The 19,277-nt window shown below is 37.5% G+C and overlaps 1 long non-coding RNA gene across 1 annotated transcript; it reads left to right on the top strand.

Annotated features, from left to right (window-relative positions):
- The first annotated feature begins 6,926 nt into the window (after window positions 1-6,926).
- Window positions 6,927-10,023, top strand: LOC139943289 (uncharacterized). Its single transcript, XR_011786797.1, has 3 exons — window positions 6,927-7,564; window positions 8,362-8,474; window positions 8,928-10,023. It is a non-coding gene; the product is annotated as an uncharacterized lncRNA (long non-coding RNA).
- Window positions 10,024-19,277: the final 9,254 nt, after the last annotated feature.

The raw sequence follows: 19,277 nt of genomic DNA, 5'->3' as shown, positions 1-19,277 counted from the left end.
TGCACAAACTGCGGCAACCTCTGAGAAAAATTGGAGCTATCATAATAACTCAAAGGATTGGAACAGTGAGTTATTTGCACTGCGGGTCAATTTTTAACAAAACATCAACAATTCTTTGGGAAAATTTCATCAGCGCTACCATATAGACTTCTGACGATATTACAAATTTCAGTTCAAGATCGCTTGCTGCTTCCGCTGGTTGAATGGATAGCCCGGTAAAAGGGAGTGAGAACCTGTTGATGTTGACAGAGTAGTGTACAAAAGGCATGGCATGTTTGAAGGACAGGCGTAGCGCGAGTGGTAATAACGTCAACATTGTGCAATGTATTTAATTAAGAGTGAACGGACACCAGTCCCAAGAATAATGTATAAGGAGAGGCTTGCATCTTACCTTATATTTTTTATTTTTTTAAACAAAAAAGAACAAAAACAAAACCATTAAGATGTGTGCCGCTATGGGGGTTTCCATGGAGCTTTGCTGTGATTAAAGGTCCTCATGAGCAATGAATGCACACCAGTTTTTAGCCCGATCGGACTTACCATGTCGTCAGGGCAGAAACCACTAAAATCTGACAATCTTAGGGTAAAATACCATCTTTTTTGTATAAATATGTCATAACCAGGTCAATTCTCTAGACATAATATGCAAATTTGGTATCAACATGATAAGAATTGCATGGTCAAATCAGTTCTTTCGTCAAAAATAAATTTCCTGAAATGTAGGTCAGTTTTTAATAATGTATCATTCCAAAAATCAACGAAATAAAAATCACTTGCTAGAGCATGTCTTCCTCTATCAGAATCCACTAAGAAACAGTTGATTATTAATGATCCCCGTTAGAGAGTCCATCAAAGCTGAGATGGAGAAGCTGTTTACCTTTATATCTTATGCAGTCTTGCTTTAACCGCTTATGAATCAACTCTCCAAAATGTACACTTTTATGACTATTTGTGTACAGTTGTTAGGTTACAAATAAGTCAGTTTGTATACTTTACATAATACATCCACCACCAAAACTCACTCTTCTGTTTCTAAAGTTACTTAAAGTCTTCATGGTTTGATATTTTTTCTAGTTAAGGGCTGATGTGGCTTAACCAGAATTTAAGCCCCTGTGATGAATCTTGAACAACACATTTTAAAATGCATAATAACTCTCTGAGAAATCCTCAAGAAAAATGTGTTCACCATGCTGCAACTCTGACTTCAGGGCCAATTTTAATGGAGCTGCTGTGCTTACTGTGCGATTTCCCTTTCATATCGACGCTAACCGTATAGCACACGAAAAGGCATGCTTACCTTCAGATGAAGTCGGAGTTGTAGCATGGTGACATTTGTTGTTTACCACCTTGGAAAGAATTTTGTTTGGGAAATATTTCCCCCCCCCCAAAAAAAAAAAAAAAAAAAAAAAAAAACAACAACCCAAATTAAATCATGGGTGGATCACTGCTGGTATTTTAAAAGTATGATTCTGGTAAGACCACATCAGCCCTCAAAATGAAAAAACACCAAACCATTAACAATTTTAAATTATTTTTGAAAGTTTTTTTTTTTATTTATAAAGTAAAGTATAAAAATTGACTAATTTGTAACCTACCAACTGTACAAAACTAGTCTTGAAGTTGTAAATTTTGAAGAGCCCAGTTGTTTATAAGTGGATTTTGACAGAGGAAGACGTGCTCTATCAAGTGATTTTCATTTCGTTGATTTTTTTAATGATGCGTTATTTCAAAAATTGGGTCAAAGGTCACGATAACACATTAACGATCATAGTGAGTTGTACAAAAATTGTCATAAAGTTGTAAATTTTGAAGAACCCAACTGTTTCTTAGCGGATTTTGACAGAGGGGGGGCTCTAACCAATTTATTGGGTGGGGTCAAGGGGCCGGCCGTACGGCCCCTGGTGGGGTCCAGGGGCGAAGCCTTCTGGAGCTCTGAGCTTTCTGGGGTTTTGGGGGTGAAAGTCAAGTTTTTTTAAGCATAAACTTAGAAGAAAAACCTACTTTTTAAGCACTTCTGATTCATATAAATGTATCTTATATAATTACAAACTGCAAAAATCAGTCAATAATTGTGATTCGTAACCAGATGACAATACTTTGTATAGGCATTGTGAAAATAGCAGTTTTAGCCTGGGATTCCGAGACCACGGTGCCATTAGTACTTATAGGGGGCAGCATTTTTTAGCCATGTACAAATGTTCCAGTAGAGGGATTGAAAGTAATGTTGTTTAAAAGAAAAGGTGCTCCTGTAGAGGAATACATGTAGGTTTTTTATAAGGGTTTAAAAAAGCTGGCTTTTAATCTTAAATTATGCTTTTACCCATAGGATAGTTGTTAAGAAAATATATTAAATAAATAAATGTTTATCTTAATTTTAAATAACATTACGGTTAAAAGTCCAATTATGTTGTTGTGCCATGCGATTGAAGACGTCATCGATATCTATATACTATGTCAGCAAAGGTTTTTGTTTTAAATAGTAATGCTGCGGACGTGGTTGAAAAGAGAACAGTATAGGCGGTGCTACTTACTTAACATCACTGGGCGGCAAATTTAATGAATACGGAGGCGGCAAACCCAGAACCTACATATAAACCTTTGTTTTGCGAAAGTGGTGTCGCATAATACTATTTTTTTATCAGATTACTGTTCAAAATGAAATTATATAACTTTAACCAGGGCATAAATGTGATGTGTAATTTGTTAAGGGTAGGATTGCAGACCTTTTAATCCCTGAACATAGCCGACTAAAATGAAAAATGTGGTAAAGAAGCAACGCCTGGTGATCAACATTCGATCGGGTCGGTCGGTATCTGGTTTCATGCATATTCAGTAAAAACACCGCGGGTAAACAAAAACATTACTATCCGACGTTTCTCAAATTTAAGTGTAGTACTAGAAAACCATTGAATGCCGGAGCGACCAAGAACGACGTGAGATAAATTTTATCCTGGACAACGGGTTTCAAATGCTTATGTTATTGTAATGATCCGCCAAGTGCGTCTTCATTGTTGAACTTCTACAAAGTTTACTTTTGGTGATGTAACACGACACTCACTCTCTTTTTCAATAGCTTCGTTCTTGGAAGAGCACATTTTAATTGGTCTGGACTTCTCTCTATTTTTAAAGGGAGCATGGCTCTGGCCATGCTCCAAAAACCTACTTATCTGGGAGGCATAAGTTTATAGAGCTGTGAGTATTATTCTGTGTTTTGGCTATCATTTATACCTGAATTGTTGTGATTTTTAGGGTCATGTTTGGATCGCATTATTTATAGATCGTGTGTAGTGCGCCCGTCCGTGTGTGTGTAGCATGGAAGCCACATGCTTGACCTTTTTGTGAACTTTTATTCTGCATTGGAAAGGTGTAATGTAGGCTACATGTATTGTATTGTATACTGTAGTGTTGTAACTTTTTGTATGTGTGCTATGAGTTAAATGAACTAAACCTATGCAGGATAAGTTCTATTGATATATATTAGCTGTCATTGACTGGCATTTATTATTTATTTATTGCAGTTTGGCGAATGCTCGTCCTTTATTCATTAGAGGACCGGCTCTCCTATTAGCCGAGCCACTACATTATTGTTGCAAGTTTACACAATTACAAGGGAGTTGTAATAAGATCATTGCATTAGATGTGTTCAATATCTTTCACTTCGCACTTCGCACCTCGCGTTCTCGAAAATCCCAGATAAAAGAGTTATTTTGGCAGGGAAAAAAATTCGAATGGCAAGGAAGAAAAGAAAATACTTCCACCGGAAATAAAAACCAAAAACTACACACGCATTTGCGACTTTTCTCCTCGGCTCTTTGTTCCTTTCCCCTTCCTCCCCTCCCCCGTTATTTATTTTTTGGGGGTTTGTTTTACCCTCTTGGGGGAGGGGGGGGGGGGGGGCTCAAGCCCCCGATGCCCCCCCCCCCCACCCCCCCCCCCCCTTCACATTGGGCGCGCCGTTGTCCCGAACATCCGATGGCACACTATACTTTTTATAAGGTATTTTTAACCTAGCCACAGAGGATGAGGCTTTGATAGTATGGTCAACCGAATTCCAAAGACAAGAACCGTAGTCACGGAGAGTAATGGATGTGTATCAAGTGCGTGCGAAAGTGACAGACATGCATAATTGTTACTACATCTAGTGTTGTGGTTTTGAGCTTCTTTATTAAAGGAACACGTTGCCTTGGATCGGACGAGTTGGTCAAAACAAAAGCGTTTGTAACCGTTTTTTATAAAATGCATATGGTTGGAAAGATGTTTTAAAAGTAGAATACAATGATCCACACAAGTTTGCCTCGAAATTGCGTGGTTTTCCATCTAGTGTGCGAACTAACATGGTCGGCCATTTATGGGAGTCAAAATTTTGACCCCCATAAATGGCCGACGTGTTAGTCGACGGGGTAAAAGGAAAACCACGCATTTTCGAGGCATGTTTGTGTGAATCATTGTATTCTACTTTTAAATCTTTCTACCCATATGCATTTTATAAAAAACGGTTACAAACGCTTTTCAAAGACCAACTCGACCGATCCAAGGCAACGTGTTCCTTTAATATAAAGGTGAAGTAAGACGTGAAAAGGCGAGGGAGGAGGTTATGAGTGTATTTTTACATAAAGGTGCCTAAACAAGATTGGTAACCAATCAATTGTTTTACGTCAATCCCTTGAAAAGTCTAGTGTGTAATTTTGTGTAAAATGCTTGACTAAAAAAATAACACAACATTAACAAAAAAGCTAATCAACGCGAACCCTACCATGCATGGGTCCTGTTTGTGGATTCAAATACTCGTTACAACATTGACATTTATTGGAGCTTTTTCAAGCTGATTTGTTTTCTTTTTTTTCTTTTCCTTTCAACCTTTAAAGGGAGTGGACACTATTGGTAATTACTCAAAATAATTATTAACATAAAACCTTACTTGGTGACGAGTAATGGGGAGATGTTTATGGTATGAAACATTGTGAGAAACGGCTCCCTCTGAAGTGACGTAGTTTTCGAGAACGAAGTAATTTTCAGGTTTATAGAACTCGAGGTATTGAAATCAACCATCTAAACGCACACAACTTCTTGTGACAAGGGTGTTTTTTTTCGTCCGTTATTATCTCGCAACTTCGACGACCAATTAAGCTCAAATTTTCACAGGTTTGTTATTTTATACATATGTTGAGATACACCAAGTGAGAAGACTGGTCTTTGACAATAACCAATATTGTCCAGTGTCTTTAATTCATTTCTTGGAAAAAGATCGCGGCGAAAAATCACGAATCGTTACAGATTTTAAAACCTACAAGGGCTTTTTGTCCGGGGCCCTTGATCAGAGAACCCCGGGAAAATTGAATTGTATTGTTATGCTTTATTTATAAAAAGTCATCACAGCCAGAGGCCGAATTAAGAATTTTTTTTTTTTACAGATAAGAATATTTACAAATATAATATTTTGATAATAAAGACATTATTTCAAATACACACAACAGAAAACAGTAATAAAATATAGGTAATATGAAAATGGAACTATAGCACAGAATTACCCATGATCGAATACCACAGATTTAGTTCACCAAAAGCTAATAAAAAGATTACAACAAATTGCGGCTTATAGACACTGGACACTATTGGTAATTGTCAAAGACCAGTCTTCTCACTTGGTGTATCTCAACAAATGCATAAATTTACAAATCTGTGAAAATTTAAACTCAATTGGCTGTCGAAGTTTCGAGATAATATTATATTAATTAACGAAAAAACACCATTGTCACACGAAGTTGTGTGCTTTTAGATGTTTGATCTTGAGATCTAAAAATGTATTCTGAGGTCTCGAAATCAAATTCGTGGAAAATTACTTCTTTCTCGTAAACTACTTCAGAGGGAGTCGTTTCTCACAATGTTTTATGCTATCAACAGCATATTTTTTTAGCCCAGTCCTAAATAATGGGCAATGAACAGTGCACTGGATAACATAATTCACTCGCAGAACTATACATACCGCCCATCTGGGTAAATGGGGGGGGGGGGGGGGGCTGCGCTATGTGGTTTTCTTTCTAAATAATAGCCTAATCCCGGTGGTATACACGCGTTTACAAATGGCGAAGGGAAATATTGTTTCCCCCTTCTTAGCCATGTGTCTTCGTGTTGTGCATGTGACCTCTTAATAGTGACCATTGTTTTGTTTTCTCGGGGAAGTTATGTTTAACTTCAAATTTTCAATTTCTAGGAGATTTTACATCCGAGTTTTGCTTCTAAAACAGCCCTTGACTGTCATTCCATGTCAGACCAAACACCTTTTTATCTCATGTCTTCCGATTCTGATAAAAATTGCTGTGCTTGTACGTCCTAATGAGAAATGAATGCACACCAAGTTTTAACCCGATCCGACTTACCGTGAGGTCAGGGCAGAAACCATTAAAATCTGACATTTTTAGGGTAAAATACCACTTTTTTTGTAAAAATATGTCATAACCATGTCAATTGTTTTCACATATATGCCAATTTAGTATCAAAATGAAAAGAATTGCATGCTCAAATCAACTCTTTTGTCAAAATAATGTATCATGCCACAAATCAACGAAATGAAAATCACTTGATAGAGCATGTCTTCCTCTATCATAATCCACTAAGAAACAGTTGGGTTCTTCAAAATGTACAACTTTATGACTATTTTTGTACAACTCACTATGATCTTTAATGTGTTTTCGTGACCTTTGACCCAATTTTTTAAATAACGCATCATTCCAAAAATCTACGAAATGAAAATCACTTGATAGAGCATGTCATCCTCTATGAAAATCCACTTAGAAACAACTGGACTCTTCAAAAATTACAACTTTAAGACTATTTTTGTACAGTTGGTAGGTTACAAATTAGTCAATTATATATACTTTACTTTATAAATCCACCAAAAAAATTACAAAGTTATTAAAGATGGACTATAATGGTACTCCTACATTAAAATCACTATCAGAACTTGTTTATGTTGTGTTCAGCTATCAATTCATTGTTGTGGTCATGTTTTTCTCCAAATAATTTTGCTACAATTTGACCGAAAAAATTTGACCTCGATTCTTCGATTTTGAAATTTCCCGCCCTGTACTGGTTCCCGGCTATTAAACCAACACTGAAATCCAAGCGGATTTGTAAACCAGCGGACGTCATGAACGCGGTCAAAAAATGGTGATGTCATACCCATGAAGCAACGAGAGTAAACAAAGATTACGCCATGTTACTCCGTGTGTTGTGTATGCGTTTTCATCCACACTATAGGCGTGCGTGTGTGCTACGAAGCTTTTTGTTTCTAATGTATCAGCTATAAATACTGCCGACTATTTGGTTGTTTGTGGATGCACTAGAAGTTTCAAAGTTTGTGTAAGAAGCCTGGATCGATTCCGAAATTTAAACCTCTAAGCACTGAGAGAATTCAGGGGGATCTTCTACAACCAGGCCCCAGCCAGTGCTGCTTGTGCATGCTACGACGTCGGCGGGGTCCCTCTGCCGTGGCCCTGGTCGCAAGTGGCCGTGGAACAGCAAAAGAATCAAGTGGCATTACAGAAAAGAGAGGGAGAAAAGCCTGGTAAGTACTTGTTAATAATTTTTACAAATCTACTACTGAGAAACTATCTCCATTATTAATTCAGGCCCAATACATGTACATGTAATTGTAATAAGAAAAATAGTAAACAATCTCTAGTTTCTACCCTTTTCATGCAAGGAACAATCATCTTGTTGTCAAATGACACGATGTCATGCTCTGAATCTGACCCGACTACCATAAAATAGCTACATAGTGTATTGACTCTGTTGAGTGATGAATCCATGTAGCCACCCAAGAGCTTTAGGCATGTTTATGCCCTGGTTTACACTTTCTGGCATGTTCATGCTCAACCATGTGTGAACACTATATTAATCCATTTAAAAAGTTGATTGTTACAGTTAACAGTTTATTGGCCTCTGACATGTATTTTTATTGGTCTATACTGGATTGCTGGACATGTATTTATATTGGTCTATACTGGATTGCTGGACATGTATTTATATTGGTCGATACTGGATTGCTGGACATTGTTTTTGCCAAAGCTGCCTAAGAATGGTTCGCTTTTTTTTTTTAAGGCACAGCTCAAAAATATGTTCAAACTCCCATCCATATAATTGCCCATCCATGGTCATTCAGAATTTTTCCCTCCTAATTCAAGAATTACCAATTCCAGAGAAGTTTAGTCTGAAGTTTTCCTATAGCTGTGTTAATTGGCTTGGCACGGTTAATTATGGAGTGTTTACTATATTTGCATTTGTAAAATAAGGCCAGTTCTTTTTCAGCACTAGTTTTTTTATTTATTTATTTATTTTTTGTTTTTATATTTTTTTGTACAGAAATAACTCGCAGCTCTACACTACAATGAGAATGCAGGACGAAGACAATGCAGTACGGAGACATGCTAGCCAGAATTAGAAATGGAGACCTAAGATTCTTAATAGCACTTTAGGTAAGTAGTAGGCCTATGCATGCAAATTTTCAGAGGATCAGATGATTTCTTCATTTTTAGTTTTTCAGCTGCCCCTTTGAAAACTGTTCACGGTGGAGGGGGGGGGAGGGGATGGGGTGTTGAATCGCAAGAACAACCCCCCCCCCCCACCCGATCTGTACCTGAACAGTTTTGTACTAGGTGTAGATCTGGGGGAGGGGGTGGTTGGAGGTCATGTTTTCTATCTGACATAAAGAAAACCTGCCCCCTTGGTTTTGTTGCATGTGGACTCCTTTTGTACTGGTTTTGCGTTAACTCCTGTAAGGTTCTTTTTAAAACTACGCCAACTCAAAGAGAGATTGTCAGTACATGGTGTTACGTCAAACCTTCCGAGATTGTATTTCTGCCTTGTAAATTTTCAAGAAATCCAACATAACGATTATTTGGTTTTGTTTTTTATTTTTCATTAAACAGATACGCATAGAATGCATGCACAATGCACTTGTTCATTGTCAGCAGGGTGACAAGACATGAAAACAACTCCATCCACAGCTGATGTGTAACCCCCGTGTCATTGACATCAACCTTCACCAACCGGAAAAGGATGCAACAGCTTTTTTTTTTGGGGGGGGGGGGTGGGGGTTCAAAGGTAGTGGGTTCAACTTTGTTTGAAGAAAGAATGACCTGTGCCCAATTTCATGGATCTGTTCACCACCAAAATGTGCGCTATGATCACGGTTCTCTGCTTACGTCCAAAGGCTAAATTTCTGCGCTTAATACTTTGTAAGCGTAGAATGCCTGGTATAAACCAAGTATGCACCCATGACCCGCAAAAGGCAAAATTTGCTGGTAACCTGTGAAACACGCTTGACGCAAGCACAGAATTTCCTGCTTCCGCAAGTGTCGATTCTTTGTTTACAGTAAGCAGATCCATGAAATTGGGCCCTAGCTTGTACACATTGATGTGGGTTTTTATTTTATTTTTTATATATATATTTTTTTTTGGGGGGGGTAACCAGGGTAGTACAATCAACTTTGTTTAAAAACAGAATGACATGGTCTGTACACAATGATTTTATTATATTCTTTTAATGTACAACCTAATTTACATATTACAAAGAGAACCACAGCTAACTAGGTACATAACATGGCTTAGGTTTTCTTTTTTTGGGGGGGAGGGGCGTTGACAGGGTTGTATAGTTAACTTTTTTTGATGATGGAATGTTCAGATGATTTCGCTATCACTAGGCAACCTTTTTTCAATTTTGATATTTTAAACTCAAAAATAAACTATTGTCGTTTGCAAATACATACAGTTTTAGTGTTGTCGTTATTATGGAGGTGTACATGGCTTCTGTTTTTTTGTTTTGTTTTTATATTTCTGCTAACCAAGTTGAATGTTGTTACCATGTTAATCATAGTGTATTGTTGACAACAGGGGACAAGTTTATTGCACATAAGTGCTAAATTAATCAATTTGAACCACACACCTAATTTTATAAGTCATAGTAATTTACATTTTGTGTCTTTCAGAGGGGTGGGTGGTTCAAATTAAATTAATCAATTTGAACCACCCACCCATCTGAAAGGAACAAAATGAAATAATATACATGTACATTTATACGTAAATTATTATGGCTTATCAAATTATTTCTCACTCCCTCTGGATCATTATAACTTGGAAAATTGTTACGACTGAAGACAAATAAACCAAAGCAAAGCTGCCTAATCCGTTGGTGGATACGAAAATCCTTCCACTGTACTGTACACGAGGGTTTGGAAACGTCCTTCGTGTTGCTGCCATCAAACATGTCAGTGGGAGCGGTTGAACGGACAAGATAGTCCTAAGCTCACCACTTGCTGATAATCATCATTGCAGTGTTTTCTGTAAAACAAAACAAAGAATTCATACAAAATTATTAACAAAAGAATTCATACAAAATTATTAACAACAGATTTGTGGGTTGCATGGTGAAGTGTTAATATTGCATGTGTGTACCTGAATTGCTTTAAAACTATACCCATGCCAGAAGGCAATCATAATCCAAAGTAGCAGTTACATACATGTACATGAGATATTTGTGTAGATGCACATGTGTCAACCACCACGCAGTTACTTGGTGGAGAAAAACAACAACATAGGTTATCTACAATATCAGTTTAAATTGATAATGTATGAATTTTGCCAACAAAGTATAAAACGCAAGACAAAAATTACCCCTCCCCTCACATTTCTACTGCCTAAGTCAGTGCATGTGTTGTTCACATACATGTATTATAACGTGAATGGAGGTAAACAATAAACCTTGTCCATCATGTTCGTTCATGTTTTAATTTAGTCAAGGATAGCCTTCAACTATTTTTGGGAGCAGAAATAAACTGATCAAACGAAGACATACCAGTCTGTCTTTAGCCGTCGATCATCAGGGTTTGGCTCATCGTCTTCGGCCTGACGATCATCGTCTCCGGGCTGGTTAACTACATGTACTCATAACACGTCTTCGGCTTCTCTCTCGTCCGGTGAGCTCCCCTTATCGCTAGAGCCCTCACTTTCCTCTGAAGTGCCTCCCTGAAATGCCTTTTCCTCATCTATACTGTGGTTTTCCCAAGACCCGCTGCCATCGGACAGTTTCGCTGTTTTTTGTGTCAAAAAAATGCAGCCTATAGTGTCCGATGTTATTCCACATTCAATGTACATGTAAAATGCACGCACACGATCGACCTGACACACTGTGTACAGAGCTTCGGTACGTGGTGTGACGTCACACACTGTGTATGAATGGTTCGTGGGTCACCGGCTTTTGCCGAAACTGAGTTTTCTGGGTCGGAGTACGCCGCGCGAATTTGTGTTTTTTTTGCATGAAGGTAAAGGTTTTATTGAATACTACTAAAATATCAGTCCTTATTTTACATTTCTTGTACAAAAATAGTAATATTGGCTATATCAATAATCTGTTATAGTCCACCTTTAAAAATGTTAATGGTTTGGGATTTTTTCATTTTGAGGGCTGATGTCGTCTTACCAGAATCATACTGTAAAATACCAGCAGTGATCAAAACAAAATTCTTTCCAAGATGGTAAACAACAAATGTTACCATGCTGCAACTCTGACTTCATCTGAAGGTTAGCATGCCTTTTCGTGTGCTATACGGTTAGCGTCGATATGAAAGGGAAATCGCACAGTTAACACAGCAGCTCTATTAAAATTGGCCCTGAAGTCAGAGTTGCAGCATGGTGGACACATTTTTCTAAAAGATTTCTTAGAGAGTTATTATGAATTTTTAAATTTGTTGTTCAAGATTCATCACAGGGGCTTAAATTCTGGTTAAGCCACATCAGCCCTTAGCAAGAAAAAATAGCAAACCATGAACAATTTTAGTAACTTTAGAAACATAAGAGTGAGTTTTGTTGGTGGATGTACTATGTCAAGTATATAATTTGACTTATTTGTAACCTAACAACTGTACACAAATAGTCATAAAAGTGTAAATTGTGGAGAGCCCACTTGTTTTTTGGTTGATTCTGATAGAAGAAGACATGCTCTATCAAGTGATTTTTATATTGTTGATTTTCGGAATGATGCATTGTTTCAAAAAATGGGTCAAAGGTCACGATAACTTAATAAAGATCATGGTGACTTGTACACAAATAGTCATAAAGTTGTAGATTTTAAAGAGCCCAACTGTTTCTTAGTGGATTCTGATAGAGAAAGACATGCTCTAGCAAGTGATTTTTATTTCGTTGATTTTTGGAATGATCCATTATTTTAAAAACTGGGTCAAAGGTCACGATAATTAAACATTACAGTGACCTACATTTCAGGAAATTTATTTTTGACAAAAGAACTGACTTGATCATGCAATTCTAATAATTTTGATACCAAATTTGCATATTATGTGACGAGAATTGACCTGGTTACGACATATGTATACCAAAAAGATGGTATTTTACCCTAAAATTGTCAGATTTTAGTGGTTTCTGCCCTGACCACATGGTTTGTCCGATCGGGCTAAAAATTGGTGTGCATTCACTGCTCATAAGGACCTTTAATTACAGAAAAGCCCCATGGAAAGCCCTTTAGCGGCACACATCTTAATGGTTTTGTTTTTGTTCTTTTTTGTTTTACACAAACAAAATAAGGTAAGATGCAAGCCTCTCCTTATACATTATTCTTGCGACTGGTGTCCGTTCACTCTTAACTAAATACGTTGCACAATGTTGACGTTATACGTACTCACGCTACGCCTGTCCTTCAAACATGCCATACGTTTTGTACACTACTCAATCAACATCAACAAGTTCTCACTCCCTTTTACTGGGTCATCCATTCAACCACCGGAAGCAGCAAGCGATCTTGAACTGACATTTTTAATATCGTCAGAAGTCTATATGGTAGCGCTGATGGAATTTCCCCAAATATTTGTTGAGGTTTTGTTAAAAATGGACCCGGCAGTGTAAATAATTCACTGTTCCAATCGTTTTAGTTGTAATGACAGCTCCAATGATACAATATCGATTTTTCTCAGAGGTTGCCGCAGTTTGTGTATTTGGTTCGAAGGCGGGCTAATAAATTGTTTTGCTATCAGCCCCTTTTAGCCCCTTTTATTTCCTGGGAAATTCCCGGGAACTTTTGGCCCATCTTCTCACTCCCCGAGAGTTGCCGGAAAATAGCGTATTCGTGGGGAAAATAAATAACCATGCTCAGGGGTAGGAAATTAACCCCGGGCTGAAACGTTTTTCATGAAACGACCGTGCATATTCCCGGGAAATAGTACTCCCGGGAGTTACCAATATACACATATTGAATGGCAATGAGGTAACTAGTGTACATCTATTCCTCCGAGGGACTTTGACTGACCAGAAGAGGGACCTATTTCCCGATGCTGAACTCGCGATTTTTTGCATAGTTCCCAATAGAAGAGCAATTGCAATGTTTCAGGGGTCGAAGGTTATGGTACAACAATGATCCTAAGACAATGATGTCATAATGACGTCATCTCCGGTCACGTGAAGTCATCTTAAAGGTGTTTTATGTTACATTTTTGAAAATCTATATCAAATCAGCCAAAAAAGTCGTATAACTCGAAGTAATGACGCGATTACGTTGAAACTTCGTAGATTGTTAGATATTGGCAAGTTCTCGTGAATTGTAAAATGACGTCATGATGACGTCATCACATGATTTTGAAATATCTTTTTTTTTTTCTCCATTTTTGCGCCTGTAACACATCAATTGCTATCTGAACATGGTATAGTCCAAATTAGTTTGTATTTATGCCACATTGGGCAAATTGCTTTGAATACACAACAAGTCTATTTTTTTTTTTTTTCAAAGATCATGCCTTGAAAATGCCCTTTTTACTGAGACTAAGGCTTTCAATGCAAAGAATCTGTTGGTGTGCTTTCGCTCCTCGAACATCCGATGAAATACTATACTTTTTATAAGGTATTTTGAACCTAGCCACAGAGGATGAGGCTTTAATAGTCTGGTCAACCGAATTCCAAAGACGAGAACCGTAGTCACGGAGAGTAATGGATGTGTATCATGCGCGTGTGAAAGGGACACGCATAATTGTTACTACATCTAGTGTTGTGGTTATGAACGTCTTTATTAATATAAAGGTGAAGTAAGACGTAAAAGGCGAGGGAGGAGGTTATGAGTGTATTTTTACATAAAGGTGCCTAAACAAGATTGGTAACCAATCAATTATTTTACGTTAAACCCTTGAAAAGTCTAGTGTGTAATCTTGTGTAAAATGATTGACTAAATAACACAAAATTCATAAGAAAATGGAAAAAGGTGAACAAAAAAGCTAATCAACGCGAAGCCTACCATGCATGGGCCCTGTTTGTGGATACAAATACTCGTTGTTACAACATTGACATTTATTGGATCTTTTTCAAGCTGATTTGTTTTCTTTTTTTCTTTTCCTTTCAACCTTTAAAGGCAGTGGACACTATTGGTAATTACTCAAAATAATTATTAGCATAAAACCTTACTTGGTGACGATTAATGGGGAGAGGTTGATGGTATAAAACATTGTGAGAAACGGCTCCCTCTGAAGTGACATAGTTTTCGAGAAAGAAGTAATTTTCCACGAATTTGATTTTGAGACCTCAGAATAAATTTTTAGATCTCAAAATCAAAAATCTAAAAGCCACAACTTCTTGTGACAATGGTGTTTTTTCGTTAATTCGTAAACGCGTCTATACCACCGGGATTAGGCTATTATTTAGAAAGGAAACCACATAGCGCAGCCCCCCCCCCCCCCCCCCCATTTACCCAGATGGGCGGTATGTATAGTTCTGCGAGTGAATTATGTTATCCAGTGCACTGTTCATTGCCCATTATTTAGGACTGGGCGTACGCCAAATGGAATAATTAGGTACCCATGTGACGCGAACGAAATTGGTAGGTTTCCGTACGTCCTTTCGTTTACGGTCTGGTACATCCCTAGGAAGACGATAATCCAGAAAGACTGAATAGCCACCAGAAAGTATCTTTTACAATTATGCATGTCCCTTTCGCACGCACATGATACACATCCATTACTCTCCGTGACTACGGTTCTCGTCTTTGGAATTCGGTTGACCAGACTATCAAAGCCTCATCCTCCGTGGCTAGGTTCAAAATACCTTATACAAAAGTTAGTATATCATCGGATGTTCGAGGAGCGAAAGCACATCAAAAGACTCTTTGCATTGAAAGCCTTAGTCTCAGTAAAAAGGGCATTTAAAGGCATGATCTTTGAAAAAAAAAAAATAAGTAGACTTGTTGTGTATTCAAAGCAATTTGCCCAATGTGGCATAAATAAAAACTAATTGGGATTATACCATGTTCAGATAGCAATTGATGTGTTACAGGCGCACAAATGGTAAAAAAATCTTTAAAAATAATTTGATGACGTCTTCATAACGTCATTTTATAATTCACGAGAACTTGCCAATATCTAACAATCTACGAAGTTTCAACGTAATCGCGTAATTACTTCGAGAGTTATACGACTTTAAAAAGTGCACTTTTAAGATCGCGTCACGTGACCCCGATGACGTCATTGATGTGAAACTTCACACATCACAAAAATTATGATGCCTGCTGACAGTTAGCGTGTGTGTAAAATTTAGAGTGATTACAAAAAAATTCACCACAGACATCTTCAAAAAGTCCATTTTGAAGAGTTTTCAACCTGCCGCTAAAGAGGGGTTGTTGCAATTTGCGACGTCATCAATATTTTGTTTTGTTTTTAACTGCCCACCCTTGCTTGCTAGACACTTACGTCCTTGGAAAGCAACTTCATAACTTTTACCACTTTTGAGTTACAGGGCACTTCCGTTTTTGGCCTGGTTCGATCAGATGTAATAATAATAATAATAATAAACATTTATATAGCGCCAAATCCATTAAAAATGCTCCCAGGCGCTTTACAACACCAACAATTTTAACCACAAAAACAAAACAATTAAAACGTCCAAAATTAAAATCCATAAAGTATTATAATAAAACAATAAAGATACATGTACAAGTACAAAGATGAATATAATCAATCAAACACATTGAGTAGAGGCCACCGAAATTGTTTGATCCAGTAAAAAACACAAACAATAATTACGATAGTAACAATTATAAAAACCGCAAACAATGATATGAAGCAGCAGGGCAGTAAGAACATATAAAAATACTTTAAGTTAAAAATGCTTCCCTAAAAATATGTGTCTTAAGCCCAAATTTAAAGCTACAGAGGGAGTTTTCCTCCTTGAGACAAACATTTAGCTGGTTCCACAGACGAGGTGCTATTGCAGAGAAAGCTCTGTCACCGTAAGTACATAATCTAGTGTTCACAGGTTGGAATCTAGTTTTATCTGAGGATGAACGTGTGGTCCTACGTGAAGTTGAGTTAACCGTAAGCAATAGTTCACAAAGATAGCCTGGAGCTAGACTGTTTATACATTTAAAAACTAGCAGACAAATTTTATAAATATTACGATACTTTACCGGAAGCCAGTGCAATTTCATGAGAACAGGGGTAACATGATCAAATTTTCTAGTACCTGTAAGAATTCTAGCTGCACAATTTTGGACACGTTGTAGAGGTGCAATCGTAGATTGAGGAAGACCTGCAAGCAGAGCATTACAATAACCAACCCTGGACATAACTAGAGATGTAAGAACCTGTTCAGTAACTGAGTAGGTCAGATATTTTTTAATTTTACTGTTATGTAGATGGTACATTGCATTACGAGCTACTTCACGAATATGAGTTTGCACTTTAATGTTACGGTCAAATACAACTACTAGGTTCTTGATTTGTTTTGAAACTTCTACACAGTCATCTCCAATGTTTAAGTTGAAGGCAGGAACTTTATTTAAATGTCCAGGTGTACCTATAACAAGCAGCTCGGTCTTGTTGGTGTTGAGTTTCATGTAGTTTGAGTTCATCCAACGTTTGATGTCAGTGCAACATCTCTCAATAAGTGATGAAGTGCACATTGTTACACCATCTGAAGTTGGTGAAGCTGATACATACAGGACAGTATCATCTGCATAGAAGTGACTGGTCAAACCATGATTGCGAATGACTTGACCAATGGGTAGCATGTAAATGTTAAACAGGAGGGGCCCCAATACCGACCCCTGTGTGACTCCGTACCTTAAGGGGTAAGATGATGAACCTGTTTCCGAGTCGGTAGAGCTCATGTTAGGTCAAGCACACGAAACAAAATGAATACCTAATTTATCCTTACCCAATCCCGCAAACAGAAACATACGGTCTCTTTTGGCTGATTTGATATAGATTTTCAAACATATGTTAACATAAAACACCTTTAAGATGACTTTACGTGACCGGAGATGACGTCATTGCCTTCGGATCATTATTGCACCATAACCTTCGACCCCTGAAACATTGCAATTGCTCTTCTTTGGGAACTATGCACAAAATCGCGAGTTCGGCATCGGGAAATAGGTCCCTCTTCTGGTCAGTCAAAGTCCCTCGGAGGAATAGATGTACACTAGTTACCTCATTGCCATTCAATATGTGTATATTGGTAACTCCCTGGAGTACTATTTCCCGGGAATATGCACGGTCGTTTCATGAAAAACGTTTCAGCCCGGGGTTAATTTCCTACCCCTGAGCAGGGCTATTTTTTTTCCCCACGAAAACGCTATTTTCCGGGCAACTCTCGGGGAGTGAAAAGATGGGCCAAAAGTTCCTGGGAATTTCCCAGAAAATACCTATAGTGCTAAGGGGCTTGATAGTGAAAAAAATGTATTAGCCCGCCTTCGAACCAAATGCACAAACTGCGGCAACCTCTGAGAAAAATTGGAGCTATCATAACAACTCAAACGATTGGAACAGTGAGTTATTTACACTGCCGGGTCCATTTTTAACAAAACATCAACAATTCTCTGGGAAAATTTCATCAGCGCTACCATATAGACTTCTGACGATATTAAAAATTTCAGTTCAAGATCGCTTGCTGCTTCCGCTGGTTGAATGGATAACCCAGTAAAAGGGAGTGAGAACCTGTTGATGTTGATAGAGTAGTGTACAAAAGGCATGGCTTGTTTGAAGGACAGGCGTAGCGCGAGTGGGAATAACGTCAACATTGTGCAATGTATTTAATTAAGAGTGAACGGACACCAGTCCCAAGAATAATGTATAAGGAGAGGCTTGCATCTTACCTTATATTTTTTATTTTTTTAAACAAAAAAGAACAAAAACAAAACCATTAAGATGTGTGCCGCTATGGGGCTTTCCATGGAGCTTTGCTGTGATTAAAGGTCCTCATGAGCAATGAATGCACACCAGTTTTTAGCCCGATCGGACTTACCATGTGGTCAGGGCAGAAACCACTAAAATCTGACAATCTTAGGGTAAAATACCATCTTTTGGTATAAATATGTCATAACCAGGTCAATTCTCTAGACATAATATGCAAATTTGGTATCAACATGATAAGAATTGCATGGTCAAATCAGTTCTTTCGTCAAAAATTAATTTCCTGAAATGTAGGTCAGTTTGTAATAATGTATCATTCCAAAAATCAACGAAATAAAAATCACTTGCTAGAGCATGTCTTCCTCTATCAGAATCCACTAAGAAACAGTTGATTATTAATGAAGCTGTTTACCTTTATAACTTATGCAGTCTTGCTTTAACCGCTTATGAATCAACTCTCCAAAATGTACACTTTTATGACTATTTGTGTACAGTTGTTAGGTTACAAATTAGTCAGTTTGTATACTTTACATAATACATCCACCAACAAAACTCACTCTTCTGTTTCTAAAGTTCCTTAAAGTCTTCATGGTTTGATATTTTTTTCTAGTTAAGGGCTGATGTGGCTTAACCAGAACTTAAGCCCCTGTGATGAATCTTGAACAACACATTTTAAAATGCATAATAACTCTCTGAGAAATCTTCAAGAAAAATGTGTTCACCATGCTGCAACTCTGACTTCAGGGCCAATTTTAATAGAGCTGCTGTGCTTACTGTGCGATTTCCCTTTCATATCGACGCTAACCGTATAGCACACGAAAAGACATGCAAACATCCAGATAAAGTCGGAGTTGTAGCATGGTGATTTTTTTTTGTTTACCATCTTGGAAATAATTTTGTTTGGGAAATATCCCCCCCCAAAAAAAAAAACAAAAAAAAACAAAAAAAAACAACAACCCAAATTAAATCATGGGTGGATCACTGCTGGTATTTTAAATGTATGATTCTGGTAAGACCACATCAGCCCTCAACATGAAAAAACACCAAACCATTAACAATTTTAATTATTTTTGAAAGTTTTTTTTTTTGTTTATAAAGTAAAGT

Source organism: Asterias amurensis, chromosome 10, assembly GCF_032118995.1.
Source record: "Asterias amurensis chromosome 10, ASM3211899v1".
Lineage (NCBI taxonomy): Eukaryota > Metazoa > Echinodermata > Asteroidea > Forcipulatida > Asteriidae > Asterias > Asterias amurensis.
Note: the sequence above shows the minus strand (reverse complement) of the source record. Positions and strands in the feature narration are given on the sequence as shown.